Genomic DNA, 27,535 nt, shown 5'->3' on the forward strand with positions numbered 1-27,535 from the left:
GGGGAGGAGAGAGAAAGAATACAAATATGAATTGGATATTTCTTCTAGTTCTTTATGAGAGACACAGATCAGGATGTGAAAAAAATTTGGCATGAGAATATTGTTTCTATTGTATAGGAAGTTAGAGATTCTAAGCTAGGAGAATACTGCCTTTAAAAGTAGTCAAACCTTGTAATATATTAAGTTTGCTGAGGGGGATGGGTAGAGATAGCCAATTTACCCAGTCTGAACACAGATCTGGTATATTTTATATGAACACATGATTGATAATATCTGTGGATTTTTTTAAAAAATAGCATCTTAAGATTTCCAAATATTAATGTTACATAGGGAAAATTTCAGAGATGTGAACTTGTGCTTGCAGATTGTCATCTTCAAATAGCTCATTGTTACAGATTAACATTTCTAAACTCAGGAATGCATAGAAGTTTAAAAGCCTTGAAATAATTTATTTGGAGACCCAAGTAAAGGTACTGTCACAGTGTGATAATGGCATTGTTTTGTTTGAGGTCCTGTGTACCTACCATTCTGTAAGAACATTTGCCTACTCATATATAGAATATGTGTACTTAGGTTTAAAAGACAAGAAAATCATAGGCAGGTAACCAATAGGACCATGCATTTTTAGCTTGTTGATATAATTAAAATGTTATAAAATCTCAGGAGAATTCAAAATAAACCCTTTTAGGCCATGGATGTGGCTCGGTGATAGAACATAGTACCTACCATGGATTCTATACCCAGTGCTGGGGGAAAAAACAAGAAAAATTAAAAGGTCTCTTGACTTCCTAATGCTAGGTTACCCAGGGATTTTTCAAGCCTTTCTTTTTAGATAGCCAATTTTTATCACTAGTAGTATGCATATATAAATTCCCCCAAACTGATATTTATATCTTTTGATCCATCTTTTTCTTATTCCTAGTAAATTCTTAAATACAAGAGGATTCACTTATTTCAGTTTAAGGCACCTCAATATTTTCCTAGGACAAATTTATTGGGACAGGAATGCCCACTTTTTCCTGAGGGTTCTTCATTTGAGGCAGCATTCGCTTTGGAATGCTCTTGAGGTTAAAGTCATTTTCTGAGCAATTGTCTTCATAAATTCAGTACGTAGCTAGCAGTGCTTGTGGCTAGATAGTGCATAACCTAGTCCCTACCCCGAATTATCCTAGTTGTTTTCACACTTACCTCCAAGGGCCAAAGATTATCTCACAGAAGCTCCAAAATAATTCCTGTTTCTGAAATTCACATGTAAAAGAAAATTTTTAAAGGGAAGAGGGTGATAATCGAGTTCGAACCCTTAAGAATTTTTGTCAAGGATTATAGTGATTAACAAAAGCTCTCTGGCATCTTTTGGCAGACTTGGCAAGAGAAATCAGTGGTTGTAATTAATTTTTAGTGAGTGCCGCATATTTGATAATTGCTCTGATTCACGCTATTATTATATTCCCCTTCCTTTACCCACAGCAAAACAAGCTTAATTTGATTCATACCCTTAGGAAGAAAAAAAAAAGCTTAAGATTACTCACATGGCTGTGATTCAGCTCTTGGCTCCCACCTCCTCCTCCTCCTCCTCTTCCTCCTCCTCCTCCTCCCCCTCCTCCTCCTCCTCCCTTTCTCCCACCCTGCCCACTCCCATATTCACTCCCACCCAGTGGTGTTGCCATCAAAAAACTGAGTCAGTTCTTTCTTTAAAATGGGTGGGGAAAGAAGACAACTAATAAAAACTCCTGAGTGAAGTATACAGCTTAGATCTGAAATTATTACAGGAAGACAGGCAAAGAGGCTCCTTATATAACATGAAAAGCCTGGAACAGAGGCCAGCCCTCATAATGACAATGTTCCCAGTGTCTTATATAAACCTAGACATAGTTTGTGTGCATGTCTGTAAAGGTGTACACAGAGCCATGGCGGCAGGTTTCTATGAAAAGTTTTTGTAATACTGGAAATCTTCCATCCACTATGTACAAAGCTTACTTGTTTTTAAAGTAGGGAACTTTGCTATAATAAAAAAAAAAAATGAATACAGTAGTTCTCTAAGGATTTTTGATCATATAAAACCTAAGTGATAAAGTCATTTTATTTGCCTTCAAATGAACATCGTGATTTAGAAACCTGAGATTGTCCCCCGACTCCTGGGAATTGGAAGGAGTGGTTGCTCAGTGAGCTGTTGATAGTGGCGAACATTATTGTGGCAGGTAGAAATTCCTTGTAGTTTTTCGCTGATTCCCATTCTCAAGATGAAGCAAAAGAGCGATGAGGTGACTCTCAGGTCCTCACAGGTAATAGTCATAGAACTGGAATGGGGACCCAGGCTGGCTGTCTTCACATAATTAACCTGTAGTTTTTGGTTTCTGGGACCCTGACACAGTGGGATCTTGTGGTAATTTAGGGATTGCGTATGGAGAGGAAGCTTCTTGCTGGAACTCAAAACCAGCCTCTCACTGAACTGTTGAATTAGGTCTGTGTGTGCCTTCAAACCAAGCTCCCACACAGAGGGGAAGAGCATTGGGCCTTCCCCCAGCACTCATTTGTAATCCCACCCACCCCCTCTCCATTTTGCTGGCTTCCCCCCCATTATGTTACCATCTGTCTCTGAAATATTGCCTGGATAAAGACAAGTTGGAGCAGTTGCTCGCCCTCAAACAAAACACTCTTCTCCCCCAGAGCACCATATTTGAGGAGTTACATATTTATAAAGCTTGCCTGCGCCTCAGAAATGTCTGGTTGCTGTCCTTTTTATCATTCTTCAAATATGTTATATGCTTACTGGAAACTATTAGCTTTTGTTACCCAAGGGCTTGTGGGATGCTTGAACTGCTTCATATAGCTTTCAGATGGAAACCTGGGCTGTTTGCCCCTTTAAGAAGTGAAATTTCTTAATGAAAGACAGTGTAGAAGAGAATGTATACTGAGGTTCCCCACCCAACTCTGAGTTTCCCTTGGGATAAATGTGGTGGGGTTTAAGCATGACCCTGTGGAGAGAGGACACAGTGAACCTCAAGTGCTTTTCCTCCTGGGTTTATACCTCACTCCCCGTGCCTCTGATTGGGGACACCTGTTGATGTCAGGGGGGGGGAATGGTCTGCCTGTCATAGGGCTGTAGTGTGGCATCCCCCCTCAACCTTGGACTCTTTTGCCTTGTTTTCTGGGTATGACAGTTCCAGTGTTTTGACTGCCCTCCCGAGGCTTGCCTTTGGTAGCCCAGGCTCAGTTCTGCACTGGCTTTAGGAGACTCCTCATAAAGTTTGGGGGGAAGGCCCAAACTTAGATGTAAAACTGGACTATAATTTCAATTATTGAAGCTTTGGGAGGAAAATATGGATTGGTTAGGTGTTGTTTGTCATCATTAGTAAAGTAGTTACAAGTGAGCCTTTAAAAATAAAAGTGGTGGAATTGTATTTTTCTTATTCAGAAACCTCATTCATGGAGCAGTGTATGACTCCAGAGTCGGGCACTGTTCTCAGCACTTGCACATAGGAACTTTTTAATCTAGGTGCCACAGCTAGGAATGGTACAAACAGCATTCAAATCCTAGCAAGTCTGACTTCAGAAGCCAGACTTTTTTAAAAAAGATATAGGTCCTATTAGATGCCAGAGTTTTAGTTGTTTGATTTTTATTAACATTCTGTTTTCATAGCCTGTGTTTATTTCCATTGAAAGCAATATAATTATAGATTTTATATTCTCTGTGTATCATAGGAAGGTAACTGTCTTTAAGCCAATAAAATTTTACTCAGGAAAAGCCAGTGGCTTAGATTAATGCATCCCTGCTGAAGTATGAATAAGTTTTAATAACTGGGTGAGAAATATGTGCACGTAGTTAAAATAGAAAGGCTTCAAAAGTATAATTTGGAAACACTTCTAAATTGTTTTGTGAGTTTAATTTCTGAAAACCAATTCTATATGTAAATTTAATGTGGTATTTATTTCAGTAAAATCCTACCGGGAATCTTTTTGTAAGTGAATAGTCAACTCCTGAATTAGCTGTTTCATACCGTCTCAGTGTGTGTAACTTTTCTCTGCCCTTATCTGTGATTTTAAAAATTAGACATTTGAGCATTTTCCTATGTTACAAAAATAGAATGTATGATGTACATTATAACAAAACGAGCTGTCCATCAAGGCGTAATCAACAATAAATGCCAAGCCTTGGTCAGAGCAGTTGCTGACTTTGCTCAAGGTTAAAGGAAGTATGCAGAAAAAAGATAACTGTAGTTAAACTGCTCAGCCTGAGCCTTCCAGATTTTTTTGTGTGGGGAATTGGATTTCTTATTACTGCATTCTTCCTGTCTGCATAATACCTGGGAACAATTTACTTCATGTAGTGTCCTGCCCATCTCAGTAGTAAACTTTTTACTGAAGATAAAGACTCTTGAGCCATGTCATTGATTTAATTGGAATCTTTACAGTTACCATTTGGGGATATTCAAGTTTTTATCTCGTAGCTTTTAGGCAGGTTGGGATTAAAGGATCTTAGAGATTTTCATTGCAGTGTGATGGCATTGTGTGTGTGAGTGTGTGTGTGTGTGTGTGTGTGAGAGAGAGAGAGAGAGAGAGAGAGAGAGAGAGAATATGTGTAGGTCAGGTTAAGTGTGAATTGCAGTAAATGCAAAAGTGAAAGCTACAACATGGCTCTCATGTTCCTGACCACTTCCTGAAGAACCTGCCTCGTGGGCCCCAGACTTAAGACTTTAATTTGGCTCCTCAGAACTGAGTCTGAGTCCCCCAGTAAAGATGGCAGAGAAAGTTAAAACCGTATTAAACCTGTTTATCATTGTTGCTTAAAATCAAATGTTTAGTTGTCCCAATTGTAAAATTTCTGGTGCACAGTTTTGAAATGTTACATACTAGTGAATGGGACCAGAGCCTTGCTGAATCTTAAAAAATAATCTTCCAACTTTCCTGTTTACATGATCCCGTTCTTTGAAACCAATTAGAAACGTGCATTCTGATCCTTAAATGTACAAGTTATAAAAGAAAAATGTGAGCTTGTCAGATCAACTACAACCACCAGTCTTAATAAAACTGAGTCACATCCAAATGGGCTGCACTTACACTACCCTCCCATTCTAGGGAGAACGTGGCCGGGGGAGGCAGTCTGAGTCATCACCTGGTTTGTTTGACATACGCTTCCTTCCATAAATTGGGAATGGCAAGCAGCACAGTGTTCCGGGCTTGCCTCAGAGAAGGAACTGTTGCAGTCTTGCATGATAAAATAGGGCCTCTAGGTTTGAAGGAAGGAGCTGAGCCCATGTTTTGACTTCAGATGTGGGGTGGGGTCGGGGGTTGGTGGTGGAGAAGAAAGCGACAGATCCAAACAAGGAACATTTGTAAGTACCACTTTTGGAGGTTGGAGGAATTTTAGGGGTGGTTACGGTTGAATTTCTTCCTAGGATGTAGGAAGTATTGAGGAGAGAAATTGGGGGTATTAAAATAAAAGTAAATTGGAAGCTAGTTCATGAAGTGGGCTTATGCATTTAACAAGAATATTCTAGATGTGGACAGTCCAAAAGGATTATAGGAGAGAGTGATATGTTTGTATGAATGGTTTGGTAGTTTGTCCGGGCAATGTTTAATTTTTGCTTAATTCATTCCAACTATTTTAAAATAAATGTCTTTCATTTGGGAACCTTTTTGTGGCAAATTTGAGTCTCCTTTAGGTGTCTTTTGAGGGAATGAGAAGAGAGGCTCACACATTTTCCTACATTGACTTTGGAGGCTCGCTGGAGCTTTTTAAAATGAAGAAGTTTAGAATGTAAAAATTGTCAAGAGAGACTAGAGAGGAAGGGGAATGAAGAGTAGGTTTATAGCTGAAGTGGATTTGTAAACTCAGCCTCTGCTTTGGGCTTATTTTTTAATATGTGCCAGACAGTCTTCTTCTGATTTCCATCCTGGCTTGTTGTGGCTCTTTCTCTGTATGAGCCTAGGGTGTTCCTTCTTTTAAAGCTGGAGTTGTCGCAGCCAGGGCGTTTTCTGTTTCGGCTTATGCCTTTTTTTTCTTTTCCTGAATGAGTGTCCTTTGTGTAACCCCAGTAATTCAGAAATCCTGCAGTCAAAGGGACTGCCCTGTCATGTGACTTAGGTACTAGGTGCTGGCTGCTATTGGTCAGCAGCTAATTGGCGGGTCCCTATAAGAGGTCCCGGGGTCTGTCTACCGGCTGCTCTCCGGGCTTGGGATGCTGCTCAACAGGGGTGGAGGGGGGGGTGGGGTCTGTCCAGTGATTCAGCCACATGTGATAGATGACCAAGTGACTGCTTCCTTGGGGTCCACACACCAGTGGAAGACACTCAAAACTGGTTGTGGCTGACTTGATCAAACTGGCTTCCTGAACTGGTAACTGTCACTTTAATATAGCTTACTGATTAAACTCAGAAAAATGCAGCCGAAAATCTTTGCCAGGAACTTGTGTAGACTTACTCCCTGCCCCCCCCCCACCCTTGTTCTGATTTGTTTTGTCACAGGAATGAACCGTAGAAAACTTTTGTAGGAAAAGGGAAAAGTGCCTCCTGTGATCAGGAACAAAGACATTTTATTATCAGATTTATCAAGATGCGAAGAGGGAGTTTTCGCAAACGGAAGCTGGAGCATTCTGTCACCAGGAAAGACTGCTTTATCCAGAATTGGTAAGTGAAAAGTGGCATTGCTCCCTAATAGATCTCATATGGTGTGTGTGGGAATTGCAAAATTGTTCACAGACCCCTAACAACTATGTACAGCAGAGCACACATAAACAGAAGGAGGAGTTTTAAAAGCAGCAGCCCAGCAATATAGCATAAAGGCTTAGAAAAGGCCAGGCAATTAACAAAAACAAGCTGAGTGTTCCTAGTTTGAACAGACATATATAATAAAACTAGATTTTGCTAACCGCCCCCACCCCCTTTTGTGGCAGGGGGAGCATAAAGTCAAAATGGGCTGTTTGAGTTGTGGCATTAATTGCCATGGATATAGACTTCCATTTAGTTTGAATAGTACATATAGAATTTGAAGGAATGCCTTCAGAATAGCCCTCCTTTCCCATTCTGGGGTATCAAATATTTATTTCATTAGAATTTTACAAATTCAAAGTTGAAGTGGTGTATCAGAAACATCTCCTGATTGTGAAGGGCAGGTTATGATGGTAACAGGGTTGGCCCTGTGGGGTTTTTTTTTTTTTTTTTTTTTTGCATTCGTGTCATAGGTTTTAAGATTGTTCTATTTGCTTACATTAGTACAGCAGAGGATGGTTATTTTTCTGTATGGTCGAATGTTGCATATGAGCTGCTCCTATGTTTTTAGGTTTCCAGGAAAATATAATAAAGCTTTGAATATCTGTGTTTATATTATAGGTTCTTATTCATGAACTATAAGAAAACAACGATTTTTTTTATTAGGCATGAATGTCTGATTGCCTGATTTGGCTTCTTAAGAATGATTGTACCAAAAAGATTGTACCAAAAAGTGAATAAGAACATTAGAATGGTGGGTGCCACCTCATTTTACCAGTTTCTTATTGGTCACTAGATGTAATCATGTGATATCTACTTAACATAGAATCAGATGGAAAAAATATTTTATCTTTAAACTGCTAGCAATTACATATACAATTATGGTAGTCTCCGTTTGTGAATGTGAATACATATAATTAAAATTACAGAGTTATATGTTTTGGATTATCTAGGATGTAAAGTATTTATTTATTTTTAAGCACCTTATGCCAAACTCAAAGTTGATACAACCTTTCTGACTTTTGGTTTCCATTCTGTTACTTCTTAAATTGAAAGGGATAGCAGTTTTTGTCATCAGTGAAGTGACATGAAGGTGCAAGAGAGGAAGATGAATCTATTCACTGCCCTTTTTTCCCTTTTATATACTTTGAGGATTTTAAAGATCATTTTTCTCACACTAATAGCTCTCAAGACTTCTATTTATATATTTGTTTTCAACAAAATAAATAAAAAGACAAGATAACCATGACTGTGAAGGGAAGTTCCCCCAATAAATCAGAGAATTGGTGATGCAAACTTGTGCATATCACAAGTCATTTGACTGAATTAAGGTGTGGGCCCAGTTTCCCTAAATCACATGAATTTATAGGTTTTGGAGTCTTTGAGACAGAAAAATGGTGACAAAGCATAAAAGTTTTCCCAGATAATTTATATTCTATTGCTACTGTGTGTTCAGTGTCTCAAAATTGTTTTCAATTTTGTATTTCATGTAAATACATGCCAGTTTAATAATCTGGCTAAATATTGTCCTGTTTGATGAAAAAAAAGCCTCTATAAATATTGTAGGTTTTCCTTATCCATTTAGAAGCCATTGTCTTGAGTTTTGTATATAAAAGTGTGATGGAAGTTCATTGGACAGTAAAGGATAGAAAGTATATATCAAAAGAATTATTTGAGAACTTCATGTTTTTAATTTTATTTGCCAATCTCTGTTCTCATTTTTCTTTTTATTTTTTAAAAGTATATCTAAAATGAATGACATAGCATTGCCCTCAATTCTCCCCCAGGAGACATTAATGACCTGCATATGTCTTTGTGGGCATGTAAAACAACAAAGTAAAGGGAATCGGGACCAACTTCAAAATAATTTCTCTCAAATAGTCTTTGAGTCTTGCGTATTCAGGAATAAAAATGCTTTTCCTTTTGGGCTTTTTAATTTTTTCATAAGCTGGGGTGATATATAGTTCTGCCCAAATAAATTCTTCTTTGAGGGGGTTGTGTGTGTGTATCTCTCTCTCTAGACTTTTTTTTTTTTTTTTTTTAATTTAAAGGGGGAACTTTGTAATCACCAGCGAAACAAGTGCCTGTTTGTTGGAACCCAGATAAGCCTCACAGTGTTGTTCCTATGACAACTGAGTAGTTGGGTGTTGAAATGTAGCTTTAAGTTCTCGGTTTGGAAATGTCATTGAGACCTCCCACTACAGTCTCATTGAGTAGGAGGATAATGAGAAGGGGAAAAACCATGAAGCAACATAAGCATCTCCATTCGTTTCATGTCTTCCCGACTTGTCTTTGTGTACAGGATCACCATGGGAGTGGTAAACATAGGTCTGGAACAAAGCAATACCTCGGTATAAAAATCAATGGGAAGGGGTCAGAGAAGTTGAGGAAGATAAATAACAACATATGGGGGCAATAAAGAGGCAGGAGAAGGCAACTTCCATGGGTTTGTGCAAATCTTTTATTCAGTACTGACCAGCAGTGAGAACATCTTGAACCATTTATTGTATAGCTCTTCAAGAGCTGCAAATACTTCCTTAAAATGCAATGTGGAGAAAATTCCTTTGGTAGCAGCAGGATGGTTTGCCACTTTGGCATAACATTTACTCACCTCCCCTAGGATGACTACAAGGGGGCACTGTGTTCTTGCAAGACACATGTTTTTAAACCAGTTGTTCATTTGTCATTCAATAGCTTTTGTCTTCTTGTGGGAAAGACAAGGTTGTACTACTAAAAATTTATTTTATCCTAATCAAAAATTACTTGTGGGAAGAAGCCCTTTTTGAGTTGGTTGACTGAAGATCTGTAGAATACTGTATTTGAGGGGAGGGCTTGTTTAGACCAATATGTGGCATAGATTAATTATGCAGTGGTGGATTTTCATGTCTGAAGGACTTCCTATTTTCTGCCTCTAAAGATTTTGGCAGTTTATTTTGTCACCTGCACCACCAGAAGTTAGTAAGAAAAAGATCTCAGTGGGTTTTGCCCCTTTAATAATATGTGCCCACCATTTCTTCTGAAATCCAAAAAGTTTTGAAAATTTTAAAAAAGGACAGCAAACCTAAACTTACCAGGGCTAGTTGTAGTCTTTTTTTTAGCCTAGTAAATATGAGTCTTCTTGTGTTTTCTCATAGAAATATTAATGTGTTTGAATATGGAATACTATATCAGATCCCCCTGGAGTTACACATATAGAGAATATTTACCTTCTACCCTTATATAATAATCAATCTTGAGTGACAGATAGTTTTGTGGCCCTCCAACAACTAATGTACATTGGGTTCAATATTATCTGTTGGGCACTGTTCTAAATTTATCTTTTAATAATATAATATCACTGGTGTCTGGAACAGTGCCTAGCACATAGTAGATACTCAGTAGATGTATTTTGCTGTAAAATGCTCTTAGTGTATTAAATTGAAACAAAACAAAACAAAAAAATATCCTTAACATGATTGGTAGTCCAATTTTACTTGGAGAAACCAATAAACAGAGAGGGGAAGCAAATTACCCAAAGTAACACAGGCAGGAAGTAATGGAGCCAAGGTTTGGAAGCAAGCAGTCTGGCTGCATTCTGCTCTTAATGATTCCGTTTCAGATTTGAGAGAGGCCTGAAGTCCTGGCACTGGATCCCTTGACTGAGTCAGAGGGGTGTTTCTCAGCTGGTTCCTTTATTCCTGGTCACACTGTGCATGGTGTTATCAGAATGATGGTATCACCTCTGTGGTCATTACTAGAGTCCTGTGTGGAATGCTTAGAACAGGTCTTCCTGGGTGGAGGTGTGGGAGTTCTAGGGATCCGAACTCCTTCAATGAAATCAACCTGACTGGCTTTTAAAAGTAAGACACAGGAAATAATTCTTCCGTTAACCCCCATGGAATTTTCTTGCATAGTTGAAAATGTCTTTTTGTAGACAATGTCTGAGCCCTTTCTCCAGCAGGAGGTCTTGGCTCTGGTGAGGGCATTGGTTGCCTTGGAAGGGGATCATTCTTCAGCAAGGGACTTGAACTGGGAGATAGTAAGGGCCCTTGGAGGAAATTGGGCAGCCCATGAAAATTTAGCTTCACGACTCTCTGAATCCACAAAAGGATACTTTTAACATTACTTCTCAAAAAAGTAAAGTGTCTCTGTAGTCCCCACATGTTAAAAAATAAACTCCAAATTGATATATACCTCTTAGATTTACCCTCTAATTCCCTATTCATCTTCCCTGCTTAATATTTCTTCTTACCTCTTGTGTCTTTCTGACATTGTATATTTTACTTATTTGTTTGACATTTTAGTCAAATACCAGTAGTATTTTTATCTTTGAACAAATTCAAAGGTCCTAGATGTACTTCTTTGATCTCTATCTTCAAACTCATTCCCTCCTGTGAATTTCAGACAGGTATACATAATGAAAAATTTTCTGCCCACTGGATTTTCCTTGCTGTTATTTTATATTCATAGCTTTGAAAACTTATTTTTTTTTCTAGTCAGAATTAGGAGAATGGATATCTATATTCAGGAAGGGAGACAGAATCAAATTTGGATATAATTATTTCATATTTTAAAAGTCAGAAATGAATTCATTAGTATTTGTGTTATTTGCCTCAGGAAGATTTTAAATTATTAAAAGAACAAGCAAGACAAAAACTTAAGATAATTTTATGAATGACCTTCATTTTAGATAGAAGTGGAGAACTAGCAAAATACTTCCCTTTTTCTTTGAAAAAGAAAGATCAGTGTAAAACAATCGTTCAAAATATTAAAGAATGTGATTTAATTTTGGACATTTCTTGGCTCAAGTTTTTAAAATTCTCAACTGTAACCTATTATCTTTCAATGCTATATTTATTCTAATTTATACATTCCAAAGTATTTAGGATAATCTAAAACATAAAGTAAAACACACACACATTATTAACTGTAAACAATGTGGTTATACAAATACATCATTATAGTTAATTTGCTTTCTTTAGATAATTTTTTAAAGGAGCAGTTTAGATACATATAAAAGTTGAATTTAATATGCTTTTATAAGTCAGTACAACAATTGAATCACTGTTTTTCTTAGCTGTAGTAAATAGCAAAATAAACTCTTTTAAATGGTCAATCTAATTAAGTGAAAGCTTGCTCTTTAAAATAAGCAATGAAACTAGTTATTTTAAGGTAGAGGGTGGAGTCACTGATTATGAAGAGCAAGCTAAGGTTTTAGGCCTCTCCCCATTCTGCCAAGGAAGAGTTTAATTAATTTCTCTGAGGTGTGCCTGTTGTAGAAAGGCTATTGCTGGTGCTCTTATCAGAATCCTCCTACATTTCCTAAATAGGAAATGTAGAAGAGATTTTTTTAAATGACTTTTCTCAATTATCACATGTATACTAGAGTTCTTAACATTGAGAAATGGAGTGAATTTTTGAAGGCCCAGGAAAACTTTTACAGGGAGCTCTCACAGTTCTGATTGCCTAGGGGGAAAAAATTCCCCAAACCTCTAGACATTTTCTCTAGACATTTTCCAATGAGTATCAAGCATGTGACATTGGTTCTCACAGTCCCCATCAAAGGTACCTGTTCACAGAATCCATGGAAGTGTTTATTCCATAAGAGGCACAGTCTTCGCACAGAAGCAGACTTGTGCCTGAAGTTCACTTTGCCCCTTGCTAGCTGATGAGTAAATAAGTCCATTTGTTTTCCTAAGCCCTAGAATATGGAGCTTCAGAACTAGTGCATGGTGTGGTTGTGTAAGGCCACACATGTTGAGGAACCTGGTGTTCAGCACCAAATCCTTTCAATTTAGTCCCAAGGCCTATGGATCCATGCTAAATCACAACCCTTTTCATATCAGATTGAGCATAATAGAGATAAAGATGATAGCTGCCATTTGTCACATACCTTCTGTGATCTAGGGTAGACACTATTGATTATACTCCACCTGCATTGACCCATTTAGTCTTCAGGGCAACCTACTGAACAATTATCTTACCCATTTTATAGACAAGGACACCGAGGAACGGAAAAGTAAAGGAACTTCGTTGGGGTCACTTATCTGTTATAGAAACAGAATCTAAATCCAAACAGGCTATTGAGAGTTGAAATAGTAAGTACATAAAAGTAGAGTAAAAAATCGACTGAACCCGAAAGTCTCAGGAGTGGCCTTCTGATTTCTAGTCTTGTAAAGTGTCACATCTTTCAGTCATGGCTCTCTGAATATCGAAATACAAAATTGACTTTTTCTGCCCCTTATTTTACAAATCAATGGGAACAGTCTTAGTCATTTGTGCTTTATGAGTTTTAATTAGGTCACTGGAGTCTAGGAGGGGAATTCCTTGTTTTCAGTTGATCTCATGCACTAACAAATTTACTCATGTAACTTCCCCTATTTTTTCCTCTAATGTTTTCACTTGAAAGTGGGGGTGGAAGGGAGGAATATGTGAGCATTTGGGCCTTAGTGATGCACTTTGTAGCCTTTCTAAAGATTCATTCTTCTATCTGGTATAGATTTAATTCATAGAACAAGTAAACTGAGTAAGCATATGTATTTACTGATATTTTTCTTCCTTATTGTCATCTAGTTCTGGGTGCTTTCTACAAGGCCATGACTTATAAGAAGGTGTCTGTGCCCATAAAACCTTGTGGTTGAGTAAAGAGTTAATTTTCATTATATGGGGAAGAGTTTCACATCAACAGTTTCCGACTAATCTTAAGTATAGTTTGAGAATTTGACTTGGAACGTAAGAGCAGCCCATGGGTTCAAAATGCTTGGAAATCTCTGGAAAAAATATCCCTGAGCTGAGGTAAGCTTGCCCACCCATAGGAGCATATACCAATCCTGCCTGCATTCATTCTTTCACTTATTTATTCATTCATTCTTTCATCCATACTTTCCCATAACTCTTTCAACACCTACCTGTAGGACCCTGTTGGCCATAGTGAGAAACTGCTGGAAGGTAGGAAATGAGAACTAGAATGAAGGGAGTATGGTATTCCAAGGATTCAGGTGATTTGTTTGGGGTTTCCAGAGACTTGGATCCCCTGTACCTCATAACCAAAGTTGATGTGAGTTGGGTTGGGTTTTCTGTTGGTAAAATGCCACTTTTGTAGTTGAAATTATTAAAAAAAAAGCTTGGTGAATAAAGATAAAGTTGAGCTATTTGAAGCACAAATCTAGGCAAGGAGCTCAAAGTGGGTAATTGTTTCTACCACATGTACTCGGATATGAGGTACCTGAAGTATCTAGTGATGGAGTATTTTGGTTATATTTTTATTTGCCAAAAATTTGTTTTCCGTGGGGCATGCATGCCTTTGCTGGTTTTTCACTTGCTCATAAACTGTTTAGAATGTTAAACTGCTTGGATTTTTATCTTTGAAGGCAGAAAGGGACTGTGGAACAGTAAAAACACTTGGCCAGTTGGGAAGCATGGGATTATAAGTATATTGTTCCTTTAAAAGCTATGTTAAAAACCTATTTGCAGTTTCTTGAAGGTAGAGTTGATTGCCATAAAGTGATCACAGCCCCTTGCCACTATCTTATTTTCACAATCTGATATTAAAACTGCTACTTTACATGTGGTTTCTGTCATCTTGGATTTTGAATGTTAAGAGACATGTCTTGGAAGAACAGGCGCGCGCGCACACACACACACACACACGCACGCACACACACACCCCATTCTATAAACAACTGGGGCCATGACCAGGCCTGACCACATATGGGGCTCTATAGCTATTTGTGTTGTCCAGGTCTTCCTTACCAATACCCCATGAGCCTTTAGACCTACTTATGTATCATACCATCTGTCCTGATGTGTTTTACTCCTTATTGTTCCATTTAGTTAACCTTCATATTCTTTTTAAGCAAGGCACCCACCTGCAGAAAAAGAGTTATTGGTTTTGTCATTTATAGTCTAGTTCAACTGGACCGGATTTCCTCACCGCCTCTGGCTGAAACTGACTGACTGAATCAGTTTCACTTGTGGGAAGGAGAAATGATGGCTTGGAGGGCTTCAGGAACAGAGAATGTGATGTGTAGGAAGGTCTAGTTAGTTTTTTTACATCCTCCCAGCAAGGCATGAATTGTGTATTGAGAGAGTACAAGAGAGTGGGGACATTATGAGGAAATTAAGCTCCTTGGTCGGGCCACATTGGGAGTAGAGAGAGAAAGATGGGAGAAATTGGACAGGAGAGAGTGTAGGGGATCCCCAGGGAATCCAGGGCTAATTTCTGGTCCTAATCTCAGGAGTCCAGGACATTGTCCATTCCTGCTTACGTCTTGCAAGACAAATAGCATGCTTGGAGTTCAGGAATGGACTCTGAAGACACTATCTTCTGCAAACTCTTCTGTGTACATCTCTCTGTCTCAAATCTACTTTTAGGTGTGATATATAAAGACAGACATTAAGTTTTCCTTTCCACCAACTTCTGACTTGTCCTTAGGGCCTGTGGGCAACATGTGCTTTGTCCTTGAAGTAGCATACTCTGCTAGGTTCTTCCTCTAAGGCCAACCACAGTCTTGGTCTCCTAGGTCTTGAGCCATTTTTCCTCCTGTGCCCCAGGATTTTCCCCTTTACTCCCCCATATATTTGACAACTCGCTGTCTGTGTTCTCAGCCCTTGATATTTCTTCATTTGACTTGAATCTCTTTTGAAACAATTATGTGGTGGCTGGGCACAGCAAAATGAGTCAGTTCCTGCAGTTCAGTTACAAGTTCTCAAAAAGTATTTCAGAATGTGGATGTGGTCAGCAGAGTCATTTTCCAGGCATCTAAAAGGAAACCCACATCAACTGTAACAATTGAGCTTCGAACCAATGGCTCTATATAACAGATGGCTCCATCCAACAGAACCAGGCCTGCTTTTCCTCAAAGCAAAGCCTGCAGCTGTCTTTGCTATAGGTCTTATAGGGGAATTGGTCCTCAGGTTTGCAAATCACATTTTATCTGCTACTGCTTACACAAACAATGAGAGTTTTTTAAAAGTTTGTCTTGTATTATTATTATTGGTGTGTATTAATTGTAGAAAATAATGAGTTTCCTAATTATCCACCTAAATTTCAAAAAGTGGATGCTGTTTTTTTAAAACTAGGGATTGAATTTAAGAGGTGCTCAATCACTGAGTTGCTTAGGGCCTCTCTAAGTTGCTGAGGCTGGCTTTGAACTTGGGATCCTCCTGCCTCAGCCTCCTGAGACTTTGTGATTACAGGTGTACACCACTGCATCTGGCTTAAATGTGGGCCCTAGTTTGACATAAGAAATTATATTCATAAAATAATCCATGGCATTAGAGTATGGTTAGTATGATGTTTGAAATGTGGCTTAGGGACAGAAACTATGGTGGTTTAGCTCACATTGAGGAGTAAATACTACAGTTCAAGTACATTGACAAAATTATTTTGTTCACTAATTAAGTTATGAATCAGCAATACTAATATAAGTAAATCCTTTTCAAGCTTTAAAATAATTTCAAGTTGGTAATAATATTTAGAGAATGTGTAGTTCAGCATAGTATTTAGAAAATAGTATGTGAATTTGGTAGGTTTCTTATTCTTTCAGTTCTGGGGATTGAATGTAGGGGTGCTCTACCACTGAGCCACACCCCAAGCCCTGATTTTAATTTATATTTTGAGACAGGCTTTGCTAAGTTGCTCAGTCTGGCCTGGAGCTTGTGATCCTCCTACCTAAGCCTCTTGCATCGCCAGGACTACAGTGTGTGCCACTGCATCCAGTTCTTAGTTTTTTGTCTTCTTGGGTACCATGAATTATGTAAAATATTGAGTTTGTACTTATCAGTCTTACACTACTTATCAAGACTGATGGCATTTTCAATAGTAAGAAAAAAATGACAAAACTAAAAACCAGGCAAATGATCTGAACAGATGAATTACCTAAGATACCCAAATGACAGATAAGCTCACGAAAAGGTGTTTGACCTTATTAGTCATTAAGGAAATGTAAATCAAAGCAATGAGATTTCTGCACACTTATTCATATGGCCTCAATTAAAAAGACTGACCATATCAAGCGTGGGCGAGGATGTGCAAGATTTAGAATTCTCAAACACTGAGGTAGAGATGTAAAATGGCACATTTTGGAAGACAATTTGGCTGTTTCTCCAAAAGTTAAATATACACTTACCATATGATTCAGCTCTTCCACTCATAGGAAATAAAGCTCGTGTACAAGAATGTTCATTGCAGTTTAATTAGGTGTGACTAAGATCTGGAAACAGTTCTGAAGTCCATTGACAGGTAAATGGATAAACAAATTGTAGTGTATCCACATGACGGATACTTCTTAATAATGAAAAGGTATGAACTATTGCTACTTTCAGTAACATGATGACCTCACCTATGAGAATATGTGCTGTACCATTCCATTTATATAAAATTTCAAAAAAGCATAGAAATATACGATAACAGATCAGTGGTTGCCTGGTGGTGTGGCTCAGTGGTTTAGCTCCTTTAGGTTAAATGCATCCCTGGGTTCAATCTCTAGTACTCCCTCCCCTGAAAAATATGTGCAGTTTATTGTATGTCAGTTACCCTCAATTAAAGAAACTAAAGATCCTAAGAAATCATTGTTATAGGAGATGGAAGGTTTAAATGTCCTTTTCCTGCAAAATAAAAACCAGTATCTCTTGGGGAGAAATCTTGATACAATTTTAATGGTTTAGGTATAGAAATACATAGCTTTTTCTTAGTACAGATAAGAAACAGTATCTTTTGCTGCTCCTTAAGACATTTGTATAAGTGGTTCAGCGAATTTCTTTTTTTAGCTTGGTAGGGTCAGCCACCTACCTGATTTATAAACATTTGCACTTCATATTACACTGTTATAGTGTGCATCTTGTGACACATGAAGGTGGCCTCAGATTGCAAAAAGAAGACACAAAAATGCCCACCTTCAGACTCTACCATTGTTAGAGAAATTACAATCTTGTATTTGAAGAGTGCATGAAATTTTATTATATTTTGAGCCTCACTGATACACAATTGATATAGCATACAATGTGATGTCCCCGTGTGTGGTTGAAATGATTACTGTCAGGTTCATGAACACACACATATCACCTCTTGTAGTTGTTGGTTTAAGATCTACTCTTGGCAAATTTTAGGCATACAATACAGAATTATTAATTATGAAATACTTGCATAAACCACATTTCATGGATCACTCTCTGTGGTCCTTTTATAAAGTATTCGAGTCAGTGGTCCCCTTCAATCCTCAGTTTCCCCATCTGTAAATGAATAACAACCACCAGCTTCCTACCACAGAATGCTTTACCACTCAAACCTCTTTCCAGTGTATGCAATAAACTGCACGGGGACCAGTTACAGCCTTTTTAATCTTTAGGACGGCATTTTACAAAACACATTTTTAGGAGGCAGAAAAAGGTCTGTGGTTGAAGGTAAGTTTAGGAAAAGCTTGAGTGGAACCCGAGACACATCAACTAGGTTTCTTTCCTGAAGAATTTCTCAGAACCATTTGTATTTGTAGCAAATTTTTAAGAAAAGCATATGGTACATGTGTATTTCTCAGATTTAATAGATTCAAAGAACTGATTCTCCTGGTTGAATGCTCCAAAGAATAAACTTTGGGAAATGGCTGTTTTGCAACTTGTTATTTGATGTACTGGTAAAATGACAATTTTCCTAAAAGCTTTCTGTCTGTCCCCACTGGCATGTACAAAACAGAACATTGCTTGTTTTCTTGACTTGGTCGTGGGATTTTTGAGTTTCTAAACTTTTTTATTCATGTCTTAAAAACTCACCCAGGTGTATTTTAACCTTTTAAAATTAGGGGATATAATAATATGGAAGCACAAAGAATTTAAGGATTTGTCTGAACATGGAACTCAGTGAAAGGAAACCCTATGTTTTTCTTTTGTTTTGACCAAAGCCTCTAATTCCACCCTTTTAAGCATCTCCATTTATTCCATCCCTAATTCTGTGGTCCATCTTGGATTGCGCTGGGGCAGCTGTGGAAGAAAAGTGGTAATGTACAAAGCAGTTCTTTCCCATCAGTGAAGGGTTTACATTTACTGTTGATCCCAGTAGTAGGGTGAATTTTACCTTTAAGCATGAAAAGAATGATCATCTCAGGAATTGTTTTTTTCCAGTTTGTTCCTCAGAGAATTTAATAATTAGAATCAAACGCATAGGAGAGATAACATCAAAATGAGTAGTCATTTCTGTGATTAATTTGAGTAGGCTTGGTGCCCTTATCTACCGGCTAGCAATGGGAAACAGGAGAAAGACCATGGGGAACGCATGGAGTTAGGGAGGAAATCAGGCAATTACAGACCTAGGTAAACTTGGCATTGCTAATTATATTTAGGAATTACAAGTTGAAGGTAATTCTTCAGTTTTGAGCTCCTTTCACCCTACTATTTTCTCTCCATGGGAGGGTTTTTATATTCCTTTTACTTTAGGAGTGTGTGGGGTGGTGTTGGGGCTGGAATCCAGGGTCTTGCACATGCTAGTCAAGCACTCTATATACCACTGAGCTAAGTCCCAGTCAGTTTGTTCCTTTTTGACATTGCCATTTATACTCCTCAAGTTCCCTCTACACACACATTCTCATTCATTCTCTCTCTCTCTCTCTCTCTCCCTCCCTCCCTCCCTCCCTCCTTCCTTCCCCCTCCCCCCCTCCCCCCTCCTTCCTTGAGTCAGTCCTTCTAAAGCATTATCTCTCCTAAATTCTTTCTCCACTCATAGAAAGAGGAACCAGATTTCCTCTGTTACTTACCATCAATATAAACAGCAGTTTTGTTTCTATTATTTCCCCTTTCAACCTAGTGATAAAGTTGGCTACTGCTGCTCCCCACTCCCTGCACAGGAAGAAAGACTTCCTTCCTTCATCTCTTGCCTTTGCCCAGGCCTAAGAATAATCTTCCCTTTCTCTGTGGACTTCAAATCCTCACCTTTTCTAACCTTTGGGAAAAAAAGCTACTTCCAAGAGTTTACAACCGCCTGTATCTTTCCTTTCTCAACCTTTTGGTTTTCTCCATCTAATGAACTTAGTCTTCTATGTAAGTACTAGTGTGCTCTCATGAAGCTGTTACCTTATTGATGGGTGAGTTGGTGTTCTGGCCCCATGTTGAGCTTCTCTCATGCCCCTTCCTACTTTGGCTGCATTGACTTAAATCTCTCTCCTTGTTCTTTGTCTACAGTATCACTCTTCATATTTCAGATGATGTCATCAGACCATGTCATCTTACACCATCTCCATTTGCAAGCACTCGATCTTCAGGTGTTTTCTTCTTTGTTGTTTTTAGGAGTCTTATTTCCGAGTTTGAATTGAATTGAATCTATAGTATTTCTCTAAATGCTTATACTTTAGCCTACATTACTGGTGACATGCTGTCAAAGACCCTCCAGTTTACCTCATTTAACACATTTCAAACCAGTCGTTCTTTAAAAATCTCAACTTTCCCATTTTCTCATCATACAAGTAGAATTCATGTTTTCCTACTGTTCTTCTTTGTTGAATGTTATATGTGTGCCATATCCAGAAGGTCATCATATGGGTGTGCTATATATACACTTATCCCTGATTATGTCCAAACCTTTTGTATTGGTTCTTAAATATCTTCACACTTCTTCTGTTAATGTGTCTTCTCTTCCTTTGTGTTGTGAGTCATTTGTATAAAGCAACCTAGCTTAAAAACTTTATATACTATGATAGAACTCATGATAATGGATACCCAGTGTGGTTCAACTTCTGGTAGACTTCTGTGGTTTTTGGAAGAGGCCTCATGTGAGTCTACTACAGTAACCATCACAAACCAAAGAAATTTCATATGTGGATGTCTCCTTTTTCCCCAATCATGTGTCCAGTTGTCTCACTGGAATAGACCGTGTTTCCTCAGCAAATGGCTTGAAGGAACTTAAGATAGCTTTCCTGAGCCCCCAAGATGACTGGGTGCTACAAGTCTATTGTAAGGTTCCATAAAGCTAAGATGAAAACCAAGAAATACTTGAGGGCTCAATAAACACAAGCGTTTTACTGAAATGGAGATATTCTCCCACTATTTTGTGAGGTGTATTAGTACAGGTGCCAGGCATTTTATAGTCTATTGACTCAGATTAGTGGACAAATATTTACTAAAAGATTACTATGTGCTAGGGTGCTCTCCTGGTACACAGGAAATCTGTGAAGAATGGGACTCGATTTTTACCCTCAAAGAGACCATGTTCTCATGGGGGAGGTATATTCGTAAACAAATAATTGGAGAGCAGTGTGGCTTGTGTTTCTGGATGAGTATAGACTGAGTCATCTGGGAGTCGGCCCTGAGTAGCATGTAGCTAACTTTGCAGAGGGGTCCAGGAAAGCCCCCTATCATCTCACAAGAGACTTTTTGAACCAAGCCCAGCAGCTTGAGGAGGAACTCAGCAGGCATTGTGTAGAGACTAAATATTTGTTCCTCCTTCATCCCATCTGAGCCAAGTGGAACTTGCTGGAAAGAGTCACAGAAGACCAAAACAAAGAATTCTGTACTATGAAGATACTTAGATGACAAAACAAGTCTGAACAATGGCAGAAACAGCTTTGTTGGAGATTTGATTGTAAATGAAGCCTACAGTAGTAGGCACGTGTTGATGTCTCCAGAAAATAGCTCAAGGCTTAAAAGTGGGTACAAATGCAGAATGACCACAGTAAGTAAATGAAAGTCTCATGAGTTCTTGGGAATTAACTGGCTTTTTCTATTATTTACAGGTTCAGAAAAGTTACTTATTATTTTTACTTATTGATGGAGTGCAAATTAATTTACTTCCTTTTTTAATGACAGTATTTCTTCACTGTTTTGCACGTTACTGACATTGTATAAAGATAATACTTTAGGGATTTTTTTCCAGGGATGGAAGAGACATGTGCACATGGAATCAGAGCAATTAATTTATGGAAACTGTCCAAAAATGGCTATTATTTAGATTAAAACTATCCTTTTTCTCTGAGTGTTTTTGATGAGTACAATGACTCATGTTTTCATCTCATGACTATTTTTTAAAAATTGATTTTCATCGAGAAGGATTAAAGCCATGCTCCTAATTGCTAAATATTATTTTTAAAAAACTAGTCTGAGTCTGTCTTTATGGGTTATGAGTGGTTTCGCCCTTAGCAGCTTGTTTTAGGATCATGTGCCAACCTAGTCCCTTTCCAGGCCTGTTCAGACTAGAATTATTTGGCAGAGAATGTCTTTTATAAAGTGTCTCAAGCAGGAACGTCCCAGAAAATGTTCACCTTGGTCTTGAAGTTGACTTGCAGAGCAATTTACTAAATAGAGAGATGTGAGGATCAAGTGACCATCAGCTGGTATAAATGTTGTTGGTCACTGTAGTCACAGGATCTCAGGTATGTGAGAGCTGGATGGGTTGCAACCACGTGCCTGGTTATGGTGATACCCTGGCTCAAGTGCTGCAATGTAGCACAGAAGGAATCCAAGTTCATAGGAATGTACTTTAATTAGACACCTGTATTTAAAAAGCTGATTTCTCCTCTAGCATAATTTCACCCCGTGGCACAGTGTTCGTACATGGTGCATTTCTTTCTTGGTCTACACTGAGAATTAATTAGACCTTTTGTTCTTAATCATGTGGGAAACATTTTTAAAAACAGCTTTATTGAAGTATAATTGATAAACAAAGAACCTGCATATATTTCATGTGTGCAATTTGAGTTTGGACTATGCAAACTCTTGTGATATCATCATGACAATCAAGGTCATAGACATACCTCTCGAAATTTCCTTTTGTCCCTTTTGCGCGCGCGCGTGCGCGTGTGTGTGTGTGTGTGTGTGTGTGTGTGTGTTAAGAGCACTTAACATGAAACCTTCCTAGTGAGGCAATTTTTGCTCTCCCAAACTCTGACTTTCTTAGAACAGTGGACTGCCTTGTGCTCTTCCAAATCCATAAATAGAAGTTGACTGTGTTCCTCTTTAGTTAACAGAAGGTTACTGGCACATGCACTCAAATATGTGAAATGTCATCAGTGGGGGTTGGAGGACATGTGAAACCAAACTTCATGGGACTATAGAAAATCAAGGAACTGGAAAGCATTTGGAAATTTTCAAATTAAAGCAAAAAAAAAAAAATAGATCGCTTCAATGTTGTGCAGTCATTTTGACAATTTTGACTTAGGAAAATTAGCATTCTGGTGGTACCCTGAAATCATTTATCCCTCTTCCTTTACTTCCTCATACAGCCATTGGGATCAGAATTTCTTTCCAGAAGCTATGATTTCTATTGTTAGGGATGCTTTGTGAAGGCAAAACGGAACTGCCTGGGTGATTCCTTTTAAAAAAGATTGGGGAATTCTACTCTGTTTAGTTGAATGACCCATGAAACAGCATTTCTTTCATTTCTAGGGAATCTTTGATATGAATGTCATTTTCTATCTGGCTGCTTGACTTTTGATCATCAGTGGGGTTCTTCACTTTTCAGTCTGGCACATAGGTCACCCCTGCTCTAACTGTGGAATGTAAGCTCTTCAAATTATAGGACAACTTCAAGTAATGCACTTTATCCTACTTCAGAGTCGGCTTTCTGACAGCAGGTGGCAGGCTTAACTTTTAATCAGGTTTTTCTCCATTGAAACTCTTTCCCCACTTCAAGCAAATGGTCTTTGGCCAGAATGGATGGAGTTTTGGGTTGTTGTCATTTTCATTTCGTTGGTTTGCACTGTGAATAGGAGTCAGGCGGAGAGTTCCTTGGTTCAAGCTTTGTTTCCTGTACTGGAAATAAGCTGTCTTCTTAATTATTAGATAATAGAATTAAATAGCCCAACATTTCTATTTTAACCCTGTTTCTTTGACCTGTTTATAAAGTTTGAAAATGCATAATTGGTTAATATTCCATGTTGTTATATATTCTATATTCTGTTTTTAGTAGACTTTAAAAATACATACTATTCTATTGTTTAATGGTTGACACTAGGAACAAAATCTTAAAAAATTTTATTTACAGTCTCTCCTAGTATGTTTGGTACCTAGATATTTGAAATAAGGGGAAAAAGCCCATTTTAACTTTGTTTTTAAAGCCCATTTAATCAAATTAGGAGGCTAGATAAGGCTGACTTTGAGAGTTAAAAATACCATTTTTCCTAATTTGATGATGGACCAAGATATAGAAAAGACAATCCTTTGGATCTTGGCTTTGTAACTAACCAAACTAAACCCATACCTCATTTTATAAGTAACCCATACCTTACTTACAAAAGTTGAAGTATGAATGCTTTTGGTGGTTTGTGTATTCTTTAAATGCTTTATTGTATATTGAAAGTGAAAATGGTCTTTTTCCCATTTCAGTATGTATGCTTTAGTTTGTAAGTTATGCCCATATATACTTTATAGATGAGATTTGTTTTAAATTATTTTTTTTTAAAAAACCAGCAATCAAACAAAAACTTATGCCACCTTGTAAATTCCACCGTTATCCTCCCCTGAAGAGCTGGCCATGCCAGTGAGGCACTATTATTATAACTTGGCAATGGGTTGTCTCTTAAAATTAAGCCTCTGTGATTAAATAATTAAATCATTCACTAGATAATGTATATACTTAGAGCTCCCAGAAAGCTGGTCATCTTTCCTTGCTGCTAACACATTCAAAAAAGAAGGGAGCCACTTCTCTTGGCAGTAGATATTTCATTGCTATTCTAAGGTCCAGCTGTGTGGCCAGATTTCTTCTAATTGATTAAAACACCCCTGATCTTTTTGAAGTGATCACTGAGACATATTCAATTCATAAGAAGGTTAAATTTTTAGATGTGTGTGCTCGGAGCAATGTTGCCTAGTCACTTTTATTTAAGACTAATCCTAAAAGTAGAAAATAATAACAGATTTCTGGGCCTTCTTTCTTTCCTGGGGTTGTTCTTTTCTCCCCAGGTGTGGGTATGATTCTCCTCATCTTCCTCCTTCCAGCTACTCAAATGTCAGGCCCTCAGCGAAGGCCTTTAAGAGAAAGAACAATATTCCCCTTTACTGTTGATTATACATAACTATTGGGGGGTATTTTCCTGTTTCTTCCTACCTTCATGGTAAATTTTAGATTCTCAGTTCCATGAAGAATGGGACTTTCTTGCATTCCTAGTGCCTGGTATAAAATACAGAGAAGGGAGTCCGTATTTTTGGATGGATAAATGAATGAATTCATCAATGATGAGGGCACCAGTCCTGTAACTTATGACTGCATTATATTATGGGAGGACAGCTTGGAACTGAAAACCAGTGAGCTGCTACTTGCATATTTTGCAGATAACATTTCTGCAGTTTTCTTTGATGTTTTAGACATTTGGTAGAAATAACTGTCATCTTCCATTTATAGCAAGAAGCCATATTTTAAATACAATTTACATCTGTCTATCATGGCTAGATTACTCATCTTAAAATAACACTAAACATTAAAAATGCTCCAAGGTCACATAAAGTTGTGGATTGTGTGGATGGTGAGGTTGGTATGTTGATGAGTAGGTGGATGGGTAGATGATCAACAACTCCTGGGCTGAATATCCAGGTCTGTGGCATGAACCTGGCATACAATGTAGATTTCTGTGTTTATTTGGCAACAGCTACATTGTCTGCTGGGTTTCAGGCTACCTGGACAGAATATAGAGAAAGCACCTCAATAATAAAGTGTGTGTGTTTCAGAGAAATTCAACTGTTTCGTTTGCTGCTGCATCTCCAGCCCCAAAGACATTGATACTTTACTCAAAATCACTCAATCAGGACTTATTGAATAAATAATTGAATATAAAGATGGTCTGAAACTGCGTAAGTGGAGTTATTTTCAAGATATCCATTCAGAACCAAGAGAAAATATGGAAATGAAGTCTTGAAATTGTTTGCACATTAGTTTCCAGCATTGACATGTTTTTTCTTTCCTTCCACAGCATCCCTCCTGAGATGGCTGTAGATCGTCCAGTTGCTGCAAGTTGTAGATGCCCTCAATGGCTCAGTAGCCAGTGTAGATCCTGTCTTTTGTAATCAGCAGCTACATCTGGCTACTGGGTCTCTGACGGCATCATTTGGCTTCTGTTACAGTGCCGTGAGCAAGATCATTTGGGCAGTCTTTAATAATGAAGGCTTTATATTGAGTTATACATGTACACACACACATACACACAGACTTTTGAGGTATAAGACTTCCATTATTAGCTGGGTTTAGGAAACTGGCTGTCTGAATGATGAAGTATATTTATTTGCTTTTGATATCAGAAGTCGGTAGAATCTGGATATTCTTACAGTCTGCATTAGATACCATCTACCCATCCACCCACTCATATACCTGCCTACCTGACCATCCATACATTCATCTATGTACACATCTCTTTACTTTTAAAGGGTGTTTTCAAAATAACAGGATGATTAAATAATGACAACTTGATATGATATTTTCAGGTAATTTCATTTGTACTGAGTCCCCAAACTTCTGACTTGAGGTTGCCTTTTTTCCTTATGGTTGCCTTTTTTCCTTGTGGTAGAGAACACATAACAATTTTGACATCTTGAATGCAGCAGGCAATTCTTTTGAAACAGTTCATGTGGAAAACTCCTGGGCTGAATATCCAGGTCTGTGGCATGAACCTGGCATACAATGTAGATTTCTGTGTTTATTTGGCAACAGCTACATTGTCTGCTGGGTTTCAGGCTACCTGGAAACATGTTCTCCACTGGCTGTCTCATCAGTGCTTTACCTTTAATATTGCTGAAAAACTTCCAGGAGGCATAAATCACTGGAGTTTATACCATTGGACAGAGTATAAAGAAAGCACCCCATGGAAGCTGATCACCTTAGCACAGAACGATTTCATTATGATTTCACCCACAGTAGTGTCACATACCAGCCTATTAAAATGAATGAATCAGGGATAAGGTATAATGTCATCTTTCTTTTGTCTGCCACAACTGTTAGTGATTGGTCACTTAAATGTCACTATGAATTGTTATTTGATTTCTATTTGTAATTACTTTCTTCAGAAAGTGTAGCAACCTAATCACATTGCCCTACTCCTTCATTGTAACTCCCATTTTAGCTTCTCACTGACCTGCAGGAGCATGTTTTTATTTTTTCCCCTCGATTTGCCCTTACCCCGTAACATTTATGATCCCTCAGTCTCCCCAGAACCTGAATCTTTCACTCTCCCCTGGCATCCCACTCATTCCCTGAAAGTGAATTCTAGAAGTTAAATAAAGTCGACTATTGACCACTCTTCACTATCTTATGAAACTGGAAGAACCATCTAGAACTAAACACCCTGAAGAGAATGAAAGTAGCTTCTGGAAAACACAGGTTTTACATTAAGTTTTATTTGCCTGCCCTTTGTGAAAAAATTTAATCCTGTAAACATCTGTTCAAAGAAACTGTCAATATAGACTATATAAAATTCTCAATAATAAAAGAATAAACCTTTTAAAGGGAATTTATTAAATCTTGATTTATATGGAAATTTTTAGTAAGACACCATGTATTTTACATTAATGTGGATTAAAGTAGAAAACAAATACAAGGAGTGCAAAGATCAGTGTCTGCATGTAATACTCAATTTTAGTGGTAACATTTGTTTTTGTCACCCCATGTTGAATTCAGTCAAAATAAAGCTAATGGAATGGACTATTATGTGTGTGTGTGTCTTCTGGCTTACTACCTACCAATCCATTCCTTCATCTGTTCGTACCAGAGTCACTGGCCTTAATGTCCTGAGAGGAGAAAATCCTTTTACTTGTCTATCTGCCTTTGAAGAGTGATAATGGCTTGGTGCAGCATGATTAAATTCAATATAAGTCATAAGTATCAAAGGGACAGTGTTTCCTTTCTACCATTTCCACTCCCTTGCTTTTGAAGTTCTTCAAATACCTT

General features: G+C 38.0%; 1 long non-coding RNA gene across 5 annotated transcripts in view; it reads left to right on the forward strand.

Moving 5' to 3' along the window:
• The window catches only part of LOC131423251 (uncharacterized), a 98,185-nt gene extending 70,890 nt beyond the window's left edge, over positions 1–27,295 (forward strand). For 4 of the 5 annotated variants that reach the window (XR_009224550.1, XR_009224554.1, XR_009224553.1 and 1 more), the window contains one exon: positions 6,466–19,266. This is a non-coding gene — a long non-coding RNA (uncharacterized LOC131423251). Of the gene's footprint in view, positions 1–6,465; positions 19,267–25,568 lie in introns of those variants that run through there. The other variant, XR_009224552.1, reaches the window with a different exon arrangement.
• The last annotated feature ends 240 nt before the right edge of the window (positions 27,296–27,535 follow it).

Source organism: Marmota monax, unplaced genomic scaffold, assembly GCF_021218885.2.
Source record: "Marmota monax isolate L192 unplaced genomic scaffold, Marmota_monax_Labrador192_F-V1.1 WCK01_AAM20220418_F8-fsc00225, whole genome shotgun sequence".
NCBI classification, from domain to species: Eukaryota; Metazoa; Chordata; class Mammalia; order Rodentia; family Sciuridae; genus Marmota; species Marmota monax.